Source organism: Microtus ochrogaster, chromosome 19 (assembly GCF_000317375.1).
Source record: "Microtus ochrogaster isolate Prairie Vole_2 chromosome 19, MicOch1.0, whole genome shotgun sequence".
NCBI classification, from domain to species: Eukaryota; Metazoa; Chordata; class Mammalia; order Rodentia; family Cricetidae; genus Microtus; species Microtus ochrogaster.
Window position 1 is genome coordinate 40,830,881 of NC_022021.1, and position 11,768 is coordinate 40,842,648.

The window sequence follows — 11,768 nt, forward strand, 5'->3', positions numbered from 1 at the left end:
CTACAAGAGCTAGTTCCAGGACAGACTCCAAAGCCACAGAGAAACCCTGTCTCGAAAAACCAAAAAAATAAAAAATAAAAAAAAATATTTTGGGGGAGTCCATTTGATGACCTGTCACACTTCCTATACAGCATGAACAATACCCCTTTCTTATCTTCTGTGGATCAATCAGGGGCATGTTATATCTCAGTGGATGATTGAGGTGTATTCTAAGAGTGTTGATTTCACAGTTCCACCTCTTATTTTCTGTGGCTGCAGACACCTGGAGTTCTCTCAATCTACTCCTGTATAAGAGATTTAATCACACAATGCTTTCACACTAATTCTTTCTCATTTTCTCACTAATGTGAGTTATTTCAGGTCACCGAGGCTTTGTAAATGATCTCAGTATTCCCCACACTCTCATTTTGTTGGAAGATTTATTTCGGATCCAAAAGCAACTGAATGAATTAACTTTTAAGTATGACTCATGCTTCGAAGGAGGAAAGCAGATATATCAAAGGGATGATAAAAAAAAAACCCTAAGCTTTTGCTTATTTTATTGCCACCACATTAATTCAGGCTACTTTTATTCTTAAAAACACCTTGAAACTTTCCCAAACAACCTGCTAAATCCCAGTGGCCAACCTGTCCTGAGATTCTTCATTGCATAAGTCTGTCTTGCCTTTAATGAATTTAGCACTGTTCGAGATGCTTCTGTCTCTAGTGACCCAAGATGTCCTCATGGCTTTTATCTTGGAAAAGATTTGGCTATTTGGCCTCATTGTCACTATACTCTGATGCAGATTCTTTGCTTTTGGAAGTTTTAGATTCTTTATGCATTAGGAGTCAACCTGATACAAAGTACCACTTCATAGCATATCCCCACCCACCCTTGGACAATTACAATAAGTTGGGTCTACATACTGAACTCATAAGCAACCTAGAACCATTTCCAAAAGAGAAGGGATACAAGGACCTCTGCATGGCTACGCCATTGATTTTGAACTTGAATTACGAATCTCTTTAATTTTATTTTAAAAATAAAACAATCTTTTTTTATTTTCCATACCAATCCCAGTTCCCTCTCTCTCCCTTCCTCCCATTCCCTCCACCTTGCCTACCACCCCACTCCCCATCCACCACTCAGAGTGTGTAAGGCACATTGCTTTGGGGAAGGTCCAAGGTCCTTGCTACTATATCTAGATTGAGCAAGGTATCCATCCAAAAAAAATTCCCCAAAAGCCAGTACAGGCAGTAGGAATAAATCCTGGTGCACTGCCAGTGGCCTTGCCACTGTGCAAGCCATACAACTGTTACCCACATTCAGAGGGTCTAGTTTGGTCCTATGCTGTTTGGTTATTTCTGGCTGGCTGGAGTTGGTGAGCTCCAATTAGCTCAGGGAAACTGTTTCAGTGGGTGTCCCCATCATGGTCTTAACTTCTTTTCTCATAGTCTTACTCCTCCTCCTCTTCAGTTGGACTTTGGGAGCTCAACCCAGTGCTCTGCTACGGGTTTCTGCCTCTGTTTCCATCAGAAGCTGGATGAAGGTTCTATGGTGGCATTTAAAATACTCAGAATTCTGACTACAGAGCAGGCCATGAAAGACCTCAGTGGCTCCCTGAGACACAGACAGTGACAATACAGAGCAGAACAAGAAGAGTTCCCAAAGACACAGCCACTGCAAGGATTCCACCAAGAGGCAAAGACACTGCCAGAACAATTTGGAGGAAGATATGGGTAGGGGCCAGAGCAAGAATTTGTTCCACAACCTAAAAAGCAACATGGTAACACCAGAACCCAGAGGTCATACAACAGGAAGACTTGATCATCCTAATTCAGAGGAAGCAGAGAAAATCAGCAAACCTTCTATAAACTTTATGAAATGCAGAATGGAGAGATGTCTCAGCAGAAAAGTACATGTGCTGTTCTTGCAGACAATTGCAATTCAGTTCCTGGAACTCACGTTTGATGTCTCCCGCCTCTGAGGGCTTCTGCACTCCCGTGCATTTGCTCTGACACAAATACATGCATGCCCGTGATTAAAAATGATAAAATACATCTTTAGAAGAATCATAAACTTTATGAAATCTACTGCTGGTTAAATACTTGTAAAGAAAGAGTCTACCAGAAGTTTGGCAACATACAACAACATTTTGTTCATGTTCCTGCCTTTAATCAGAGCCCATTACTGAAAATGCAACCAAAAAAATTAGCCAGTAAATATTCAAAAACATCTGTAGAAATGTACTTATACCATCTTTGTATCATGTTAAAAACATCTGTAGAAATGTCTCAATGCCAATCAGGAAATGATGTGCTATATAACTTGCAGAAGAGCCAACGGATTCTCAAGAAACCATGACAGCACATGCTAGAAATCACGAGTTACTATGTACATGGAGGGATGTAGATTACAGCTTTACACAGAACTTAAAAATGTTTCCATAAAATCATGTTAGTAAGTGCTGGAAAATTACAACCTTTCTGCTTCCTTTTCCACAGAGACCCCTGATCCTTGAGGGGAGGACTTTGGTGATGACATCCCGTTTAGGACTGAGTTCTCCAGCTTTCCTCGCGCTCTCTGTGCATTGCCAGATGTGCGTCTCTGAGCTAATTTCCATCTTTTGTGTGAAGGAACTTCTCTGTTGAGGACTGAGTGGGAGACACTGATCTTTGGGTATAGCAATATGCCGTCTGGGTCATTGTGTTGTTATGTCCCTTTAGCAGAGTAATGGTCATAGGCTTTCCCCCAGCACAGGACCTATTTAGTCTCAGGTTCTTGGCCACTTTAGTAGCGTCAGGTGTGGAGTGCATCTCACAAAAGGGGTTGGTTGTTCCCATAACAATTTTATAAGTCAGCGACGGTGCATGACTCCAAGGAAACAGTGTCTTCCAGACACAGCAGGGCTGATACTTCTCTGACTCTTTTGCATACATGTATGACCCCGTTCCTCCTACTGGATTGTCTCATCTAGACTTGATGTGATGGTATAATTGTAGTTTGTTATGCCGTGTTTGGTGACTATCTCTGGGAGGCCTGCTCTTGTCTAAGGGAAGGCAGAGAGGGGTGGATCTGGTGGGGAGGGGAGGTAAGGGAACTGCTGTCGGGATGTAACAAATTAGAGAGTAATCTTGAAGAATGGCCAAACAGATAGGCTTACTTAACCACTGGTAAATTGTGAGTGTGCAGCACCCACTTGCAATCTGCACTCACACTGGCTCGTTTCTCAGTCCCCTGAAAGGAGTTGGTTTCCATATTGAAGTGGCTTGCTGGCACTGTGTCCCCACTTCCTGTTTCCAAGTCTGAGCTACTATCCAAGTCATTTTTAGGTGACATTAGTTTCCTCAGCCATAAGCTATCTGGTGTCACTTTCGTGATACAGCCTGTGAGAGACGTCATGTAACTTCATTGTCCAGATAAACTGGTACCTGTGAGCAATGACATTTGACTAGACCAGGTGTTTTTCCAAAGACCATGCAATGCAAGCACCCTCTGCCTGAGAATTTCTCTGGTAAAACAAGGTCCAAACATTGGGTTCATGTCTAGGTCAACCCTTCATAAGCTTAGTTGACAGCAGATAATAAAAGGCTGTATTAAGACTGGAGTATAACTCTGGGAGCATACGTGAGGCCTGTGTTTGACCCTTAGAACTTAAAAAAAAGAAGAAGAAATGATTGAAGAATGACCCTTGTGAGACCAGTAGTTGGATAGAGAAAGAATTTGAATAAATTAAAACCACATGGGAAAAGTTCAGGTTCAAATTAGCCAATCAATGTAACAGGAAGAAACAGGAAGACAGGAGTGAGATGAAATGAGATGATCGTTAGAAAGGCACGTTGTTCACACATTCAGAGACAGAGTGACAGAGGAAGAGCAGACAGGAGACATGGGCTAAAGGGGACAATGGCCAGCAATACAAGGCATCCAGGATAAACTCTGTTGAGCTTGAGTGGGTGGGCAGAATTTCTGTGGGAAGATATGTAGTAGGATTTCATTTGTATTTTAATAAATAAAATGTGCCCGAAGATGAGAGAGTAAAACAGTCCGACTGCTCAGCCTTACAGACCAGGCAGTGGTAACACACACCTTTAATCCCAGTAACCATACTACTTTGCCATAGAAAGGGCAATGCATGCCTTTAATCGCCGTGGTGCACACCTTTAATCCCAGTCCTAGAGAGGATTGTAAAATGGGAGGGGACAGCTCTCACTCTCAGTCTCATTCTGAGATTCCTGGAGACAGGATTGTCACTTTGGACTGAGATCGAGGTAAGAACCAGTGGTTGGCTCTTTTGTTTTTCGGGTCTTCTGGTTGAACCCCAATATCAGACCCTGAGTTTTTAATTAATCGTGCATCAAGCACACCTGTATTTTCTTCAGTTTCTGAGTTCATCAGACTCTGACAGCTCAAACTCTAAGGACAGTCTCTCTTGCAGCTCTTTAGGCCTGGAATTTCAGGCAAGAGGAGCTGCATATTCATCTCCAAGAACCCAGCACATAGCAGAGTACCTAGAGCAAGCATAAACAGCAATGCTTGCTAGAAGTACATTAAATGAAACAGTGAAATAGAACATTCTTTGGAGTACAAAAGTAGTATTTAAATCTCATCTGTGGGCTGGAGATGTAGGTTAGCCAGTAGATTGCTTGGCTACCCTGCATAAAGCTCTGGATCTAATCCTCACGGCTCCATAGAACAAGGTGTGACATCACCCTCCACCACAAAACAATTTGAGGACCAGAACAGACTATATGAAACTCTGTCTCAAGAACATGCATACATATATACATACATACACACATACATACCCAAATAAATGAAACCATAATGTAGATAAGTAAAAGAAAGTGATAGAAAAAAATACATTAAAGTTGTTTCTAGGAACACAAATAGAATGCTTGCTTGTAGCATTTTTTTCAGATTAAAAATAATTGCCATATTCTTCTGAATGACTTTCAAACACTGAAATGATTGTGAAGAAAAAGCAAAACTGCCTTGCCTGTCCCTCTGCCCTAGGGGAGTAACTTGTGCTGCCCCTATATTGGAACCGCTCTCCTGGGACTTGTCAATCTTTAGCTACAGTCAGAATCCCATTTCTTTTACACTAAAAATCTGTGTGCTGTTTTATTGAACAAGAAGAACTGTGTGTTTTTAAAACTGTCTAAGCAAGGTGTCACCAGATAAGTCTGAAACATTTACTTAAAAATAGAAATGGTGTCTTTGAAAATTCAAAATCCAGGACTAAAATCCACAGAAAATCAGAGGAAATCTAATTGAAGGAACATGTGACAGGAGCTAAATCACCTGTCTTGTTTCTCACAGGGGCACGGCAACCCTATAACATTGTAGATTATATCAGATTATATGTTCCTCAGGGTTGCAAACGGTGTTGTGGCTGCAGGAGTCGGAAGTTCAATGTTAACCCTTTACTCTAGGAAGGCAATAAAAACAAGCACTAGAAATATTGCTATGTGTGGTGAAGTCATCTCCATTATGAATAAACTCAAAACATTCCACTGTATCATGACTTTGGAAAACCTGAATTTGCATTCTCTTCTTAATAAAACACTAATTAATCAGAAAGCTTTTGAGAGCTAAAGTTCAGTTTTGGGATTCTCTCAAGGATTATTTTCTTCCCAATAATTTTCATTTTATTTCAGAATTATATAAGATGTATAGCATAGTTAAGACATTGCTTTTTAGAATAAGCTAGATATTGATGTAAATACAAATCTACTATCCTTGGCCTTAGGTCATTCAATTAAGAAGCAAGAAAAAAAGGTTTGTCCCATATATGTGTGAAGGATCATACAAAATGTCTTAATAGAGCCAGGAGGTGGTGGCACACTCCTGTAATCCCAGCACTCGGGAGGCAGAGGCAGGTGGATCTCTGCGATCACCACCATCCTGATCTACAAAGTGAGTTCCAGGACAGTCAGAGCTGTTGTAGTAGGAGCGGCGGGCTGCTTCCCGCCACCCAGCTAGCTTTACCCGAAATAATTACACTGAAACTGTATTCTTTTAAACACTGCCTGACCCATTAGTTCCAGTTTCTTATTGGCTAGCTCTTACATATCGATCTAACCCATTTCTGTGTAGCTCCACGAGCTGGCTTACCAGGAAAGATCTTAACCTGTGTCTGCCTGGAGTGGGAGAAATCATGGCAACTCACTGATTCAGCTTCTTTCTCCCAGCATTCTGTTCTGTTTTCTCCGCCTACCTAAGCGTTGGCCTATCAAATGGGTCTAGGCAGTTTCTTTATTAATAAGAAATCACTCCCACATCACAGAGCTATCCAGAGAATTCTGTCTCAGAAAAAGCAAAATGCCTGAAGTAGGGTAATAAAATTATACTTACTCGAAAGTCCTTCTAAAGATGTTTAAATCCATAAATATTTAGTAAAGGTAGGGCGTATACAAACGAGGGATGGAACAATAACATCTCTGCATTATAAAAAGAGAAAAAACTCAAATTCTGGGTTCTGTGAGCCCCTTAGAAGTCACGTCACGCATGGATTCTGCAGGTGCTACTATAGTGGGAAGTCACCTGCTTCAGCTCCTTAGTCCTTGGACATTCAAAAAGTAGATTTATGATTTATAAATATGATTTTAAATAAGATCCACTTCTCCTTTCTTGTTATGTTGTCTCTGCAGAGCGAGAGAAGCCTGGCAGAGATGAATACATGTGTACTCTTTATGAAGGTGACTTTCAGAGACTGCCCCTTGCAGTAGACTCAACAAGCCTGTGTTTTTACATATGCTTTAATAAACTCTGCTTTGCAAATATTTTCAATTTGGAAAGAATCTGAGGTTTAAAGACCTTTCTCATTATTATATGCATTTCTCCATTTAGCTGTCATGTACCTTTAAGATTTACACTCCAGTTTCCCCTTGAATCTGGGAAATGCAGTCTTGAATATACATATATGGTAAGGGCAATTAGTGCTCACATTATCTTGACCAGAAAATGGAGGAAAGAAGGAAAGGGAAAATTAAAAAAAAAGAAAGAAATGTTCTCATATTCTTGCCCAGAGGAGCACTAATGGGTTATGAACCCTTTCAAAGTCATAGAACAGAGAGAAAAATGGTTGCCTTGGTAACAAGACGAGGCCAGTCAGTTGCACACACTCTCCCAAGAGCTTCTAATTTATTCAGCAAATGGAAGCTAGAACAGGTGGCTAACCTAGATGATGCCAAAAACCTTTAGCTCTGTAATGCTGGCATCCTCTACATTTGCTTGAATACCAGCTATCATTCCTTTCCTTTACACTGGAAGAGTTAACGTGTCAGTGTGGCTCCGCATATCTTAGGACATGAGAAAGCTGTCCGCGTTTGTCATTGTCTAACCACATAATATAGTGTCTGCGATTTCACAAAATGACGATACAACAGCTTCGTGTCACCAGTTACTTTGAAAGTGAAATTCATTGCAAGCCCGATTATAACCATGCAGCACTGGCCTTCCAGTAAATCAGATATCACCGTGAATTTTAAAAGGAAGAGGGAGTTTACTGCTGGCTTTCACAATGCTTGCTTTAAATGGCCAACAGCCTCAGAAATTCTAATTCCATAAAGCCATCGGCAAGCACATGAGTGAAGCCAATTCTGGATTATCATTAAGAAATAGAAGGAATCCTATCAGGCGACTTAAAGTCAAAGTTATTTATTATAGAATTAAAAATCATCGTCAATTGTCATGTAGAAGACGTGTCTGAAAAGCTAGCAATACCTACTGAAAATACAGCACACTTTCAAGGGTGCATTTCAATTTTCTTTTCCAGCCTCTTGTCTAAACTCCCCCTGGAATATCCAGAGCTTCGGACAGCAGGATCCCAGTGCATCCCGCTCCTCACACCTCTGCCCTTTGCTGCTCTCTCTGTTGTAAGATGTGCTTCCAACACTGCACTCCACGTTCAGTCCCTATTCTTTCTCAAGGCGACAAAGCCAACACTTCTCTCTTCCCAAACCCTTTCTCCCTTGACTCGTGAGGAACAGTGGCTTGGAAGATAAGTGACTCCCCGTGTGACCCTCTATAGGTGACTCCATTCCTGGCTTCCATATGAACATTTTCTTCAGATTGGGTCTCTCAGACCTTCAGATCTTAGCTGTATGGACTGTATACATTCATTTCTCATGCCCAACGCGTTTCCTCAAAAATAGTGATAATTTCAAGGATTTTTGAATATGTTTATCATAATTAACTTGGAGATTTACATAAAACTGAACCCAAGAAATAATGTAATCCCTTATTTTATATGAGAAAAATAAATGCCAAATGTGTCATTTGGTCACAGATCTTGTAAAGATACCAGAAATTTCTTTGAATCTTTTTTTTACGACCAAGTTATGATCACCATAACTTTTTTCGGTATCACAACTGCATTTAACTTCATTGCTAATTGTTTGATTTTATAACGTAATGTTCTGCCCTCAACAATCTCTAATGAATTGTTTCTATGTGTATGTGCACAGCTTCAGTTAGGAATGTTCTCAACTAAACAACACCACATACTGTCATTTAGAGCGTCTTAATGAACACGGGATAATTTCAGGACATATATCTGTGAAAATAGCATATCACATCTAATAAATGTGTACAATTATTCTATATGTGTAAAGAAATCAATGAAGTCTTACAATGTCCAACAACTATCTTCTATGAAGAACTAAGAGAGAAGGATACCCTACAATTATGTCAAGAATGCCTTTTACCATGTCCTAACATCAAGACGATGCAAAATTTTTCATACAAAACCTGGCAAGTTTATACTCATGCCTGATCATCCCTGTCTAAAACATACAGATACTCCCACTTGCTAGGAAACATGAGAGCTTAGGTTGTCAATTATTTTACCTAGGCTGATAATAGATTGCGGGTACTATGGTATAAACTGAAAATAGTATGTGTTTATTTGAAAATAGATAAATATGCACATACATGATAGATAAATTATAGATATATAGAGAGATAAAGTATATATAGCTTTATGACATATAGATAGTCCATAGACATATGGATATATATATTAAAAAGATAAATAAAGAGATATTAGATGGATGGTTGAAAGATGGTAAATGGTAAATGATAATAGATAAATAGAGGATAGATAAATGATATATTAGATAGATGATGATAATAGGTAGATAATAAATTGTTGAATATAGATAATGTAGATAGACAGATATGATATGTATATGATAATAATAAATGAATAACAGATAAAATAGAAATGATGAAATAAGCCCACCAAAGAGGTAAAGATTGTTCTACTATAGTATTACAATAAAAAATGGTTATTAAAAATGAGAGTCATCACATGAAGCTACATATGAATTCTACAAGTTCCTTCCATGGTGGACAGTTGATGGACAGAAAGCACATCTTTATTTTTACAGTGCCACTACTGCCCAAAGCAGACACAGTTCTTAGAAATCTCAGTAAACGTTAGAAACCAGTATAGTTTTCCTAAGAGCAAGTCAAGATAAATGCCAAGAAAGAACTCCTAAAGTCTCTAACCACTCTGAAGGCACAAAGTTTAAAATCCTGCACATTGGGACCAGTGTAAACCTTTCTGAACATCCTTCTTAAAATAAAATTTGAAGGACTATGCTATTGCATAGTCTGTGTTGTTTACCTTCAAATAACTTCCAGGCACTCTTACACCACTTGCCATTATTAACATTGCTTCATTTCCTCCAGGTTAAGTACACAACATGAAAGTAAGGAGGACCTTATGATTGCCATGGGATCAGGGCAGCAGCTTCTATTTCTGGGACCTCTTTGCCCCTCTTCCTCCCAGGCTTTCTGTACCTTGTAAACTATATGGAGGGGCAGGCTGCTGTCTTGTTTGCCATATCTCAGTTTGTAATGGTGACTTGTGTAAAATAGGCATTCAACAAACACTGGATGCCTAGGTATGTAAGATTTCATCTATTGTAGAGAAGTCAACCTTTAGGCAAATTGCTGTGCATTGAGTGAAAATCAATGACATCTGTCAAACTTCCACAACATGTTACACATAGTATCTTCTCTCAATAAAACAGATTAGACTACAGAAATCTTGGGAGTAGGATTATATGCCTAGCTTCTTTGTCTACCACCAAGCCCAGAGCCTGACTGGTAAAATGATTTCACATATAGTTATTACCAAAATAAGAACAACCAATGCTTTGGTTTGAATATTTGAAATATAACAAAATTGACTTGTTTCCTATGGATAGTCACTCCCTGGACTTCATCCGAAGGACACAGCTCTAGTTCAAGATCATTCCGTTTTCCAAGCAGAAGGCCAGTGGAAATCTGAGAAGAAATTCACACAATGAAAGCCAAGCTGGGCACACACTGGCACATTCAACATGTACTTTCATGTCACAGAATCAGCCTTTTCTCAGATCCCCCTGTGCTGGTAAAATAAATTCTTCTCAAAGAGGATAAAAGGGTTCTCCTCAGGGCCCTCATGGATTTGTTGCCCCTAAGAAGTAGAATAATATAATTTTTTGAAGAATAGGATTCTATAAAATCACGTTTCTTTTAAATTTTTATCTATATGATCCAAATACTGTTTTTAAGCCCTAAACATGAAGATAATGTGATTGCTATGCCTGGAGAGCTAAAACTCCAACTTACGAAAAGGGATAGGTTTTAATACTCGGATCACATGTAAAACACAGCTCACTGTCAACACTCTGGGAGGCATTTTACAGTGGAGGCTCAGGTAAGGCTAATAAGAATCTTTTACACCTCAGCCTTGCATTCATAAAAGCTCCTTTAGTGCAGGCTCTTATTCAACTGTATTTTCTCTGTCTAGCATGAGGCTTAGCCAGGACAGCGTGAGCCATGCTTCTGCCCTGTGGGTTTCAATGCAAACACTGTTCTTGATATTGGTAAAGCCGCAGTAGTGCAGGCTTCTCTCCCGCAAGCACAGCCCAAACACTTTCCGTTCAGGCTGTTTATTACATTGAATGAAAAGGAAGCATAAAAGAAAGTCAAAGCGACAGCAAACAAACAAGCAGACAGAAATAAGTCAGCGAGGAAGCAGCAGGCTGACACGCTAATTGAACATTACCTTTTCCTCATAGTGAGGGGCATGCATCACGGTCATTTCTGTCTTTCCTCACAGTGCTGATTTCAAACCCCCAGCTGAGAAGGCAGCTGTGCAGAGCGGGGGAACTGGTGCGCACAGCGGGAGTGCTGCATCCTGATGCTACTCCCAGAAACTCTTGCTTTATTTCGGTTGCAGTGTTGTCATGAACAATGCCAGACACGTGCAAGGATGTCCTCTTTCCCCAGCGGTGGAACAAAGATCATAAGGGTGGGTTTTCTAAAGCCTTCAAAAGCCCGCACCACCTCACTTCTATTGTTAGCGTCAATATAGCCTCCAAAGGGAAGGGATTGGCTGCTTTTCAGGATGTTTGAAATTCGGGAAAGCTCCCATTAATTATATCTTAACAGGATGGGTAACGGCAAAACAGACGTGAAAGTTGAAGCATATGGGAGGAGTGTTGCTTGCTTCTCCCCTCCCAGTGCCAGAGAAAGGAAAACAGAATAAAGACAAAGGAAGGAAAGAAAGCGCCATATAGTTGCGCTCCACTGTTTTCTCTTTCCTACATTGTAGCCCTGAAACGCTTTTCATGAGGAAAAGCAGCAACTGTATCTTTATATGTGTGACGAATATAGCAAGACAAAATCAAATGAGCCTAAAGTAATGCTGCACTTTTTTTAAAAGCCCTTGAGGATAGAATTACTTGCCATTATCCTGTACTGACAGGAAAAATGCCTCGTGGAGTTC

General features: G+C 40.0%; 1 long non-coding RNA gene across 2 annotated transcripts in view; it reads right to left on the reverse strand.

The window, feature by feature from the left end:
* Window positions 1-11,458, reverse strand: part of LOC113457172 — a 46,882-nt gene extending 35,424 nt beyond the window's left edge. For both annotated transcript variants that reach the window (XR_003377798.1, XR_003377799.1), the window contains exon 1: window positions 11,046-11,458. This is a non-coding gene — a long non-coding RNA (uncharacterized LOC113457172). The remainder of the gene's footprint in view (window positions 1-11,045) is intronic.
* Window positions 11,459-11,768: the final 310 nt, after the last annotated feature.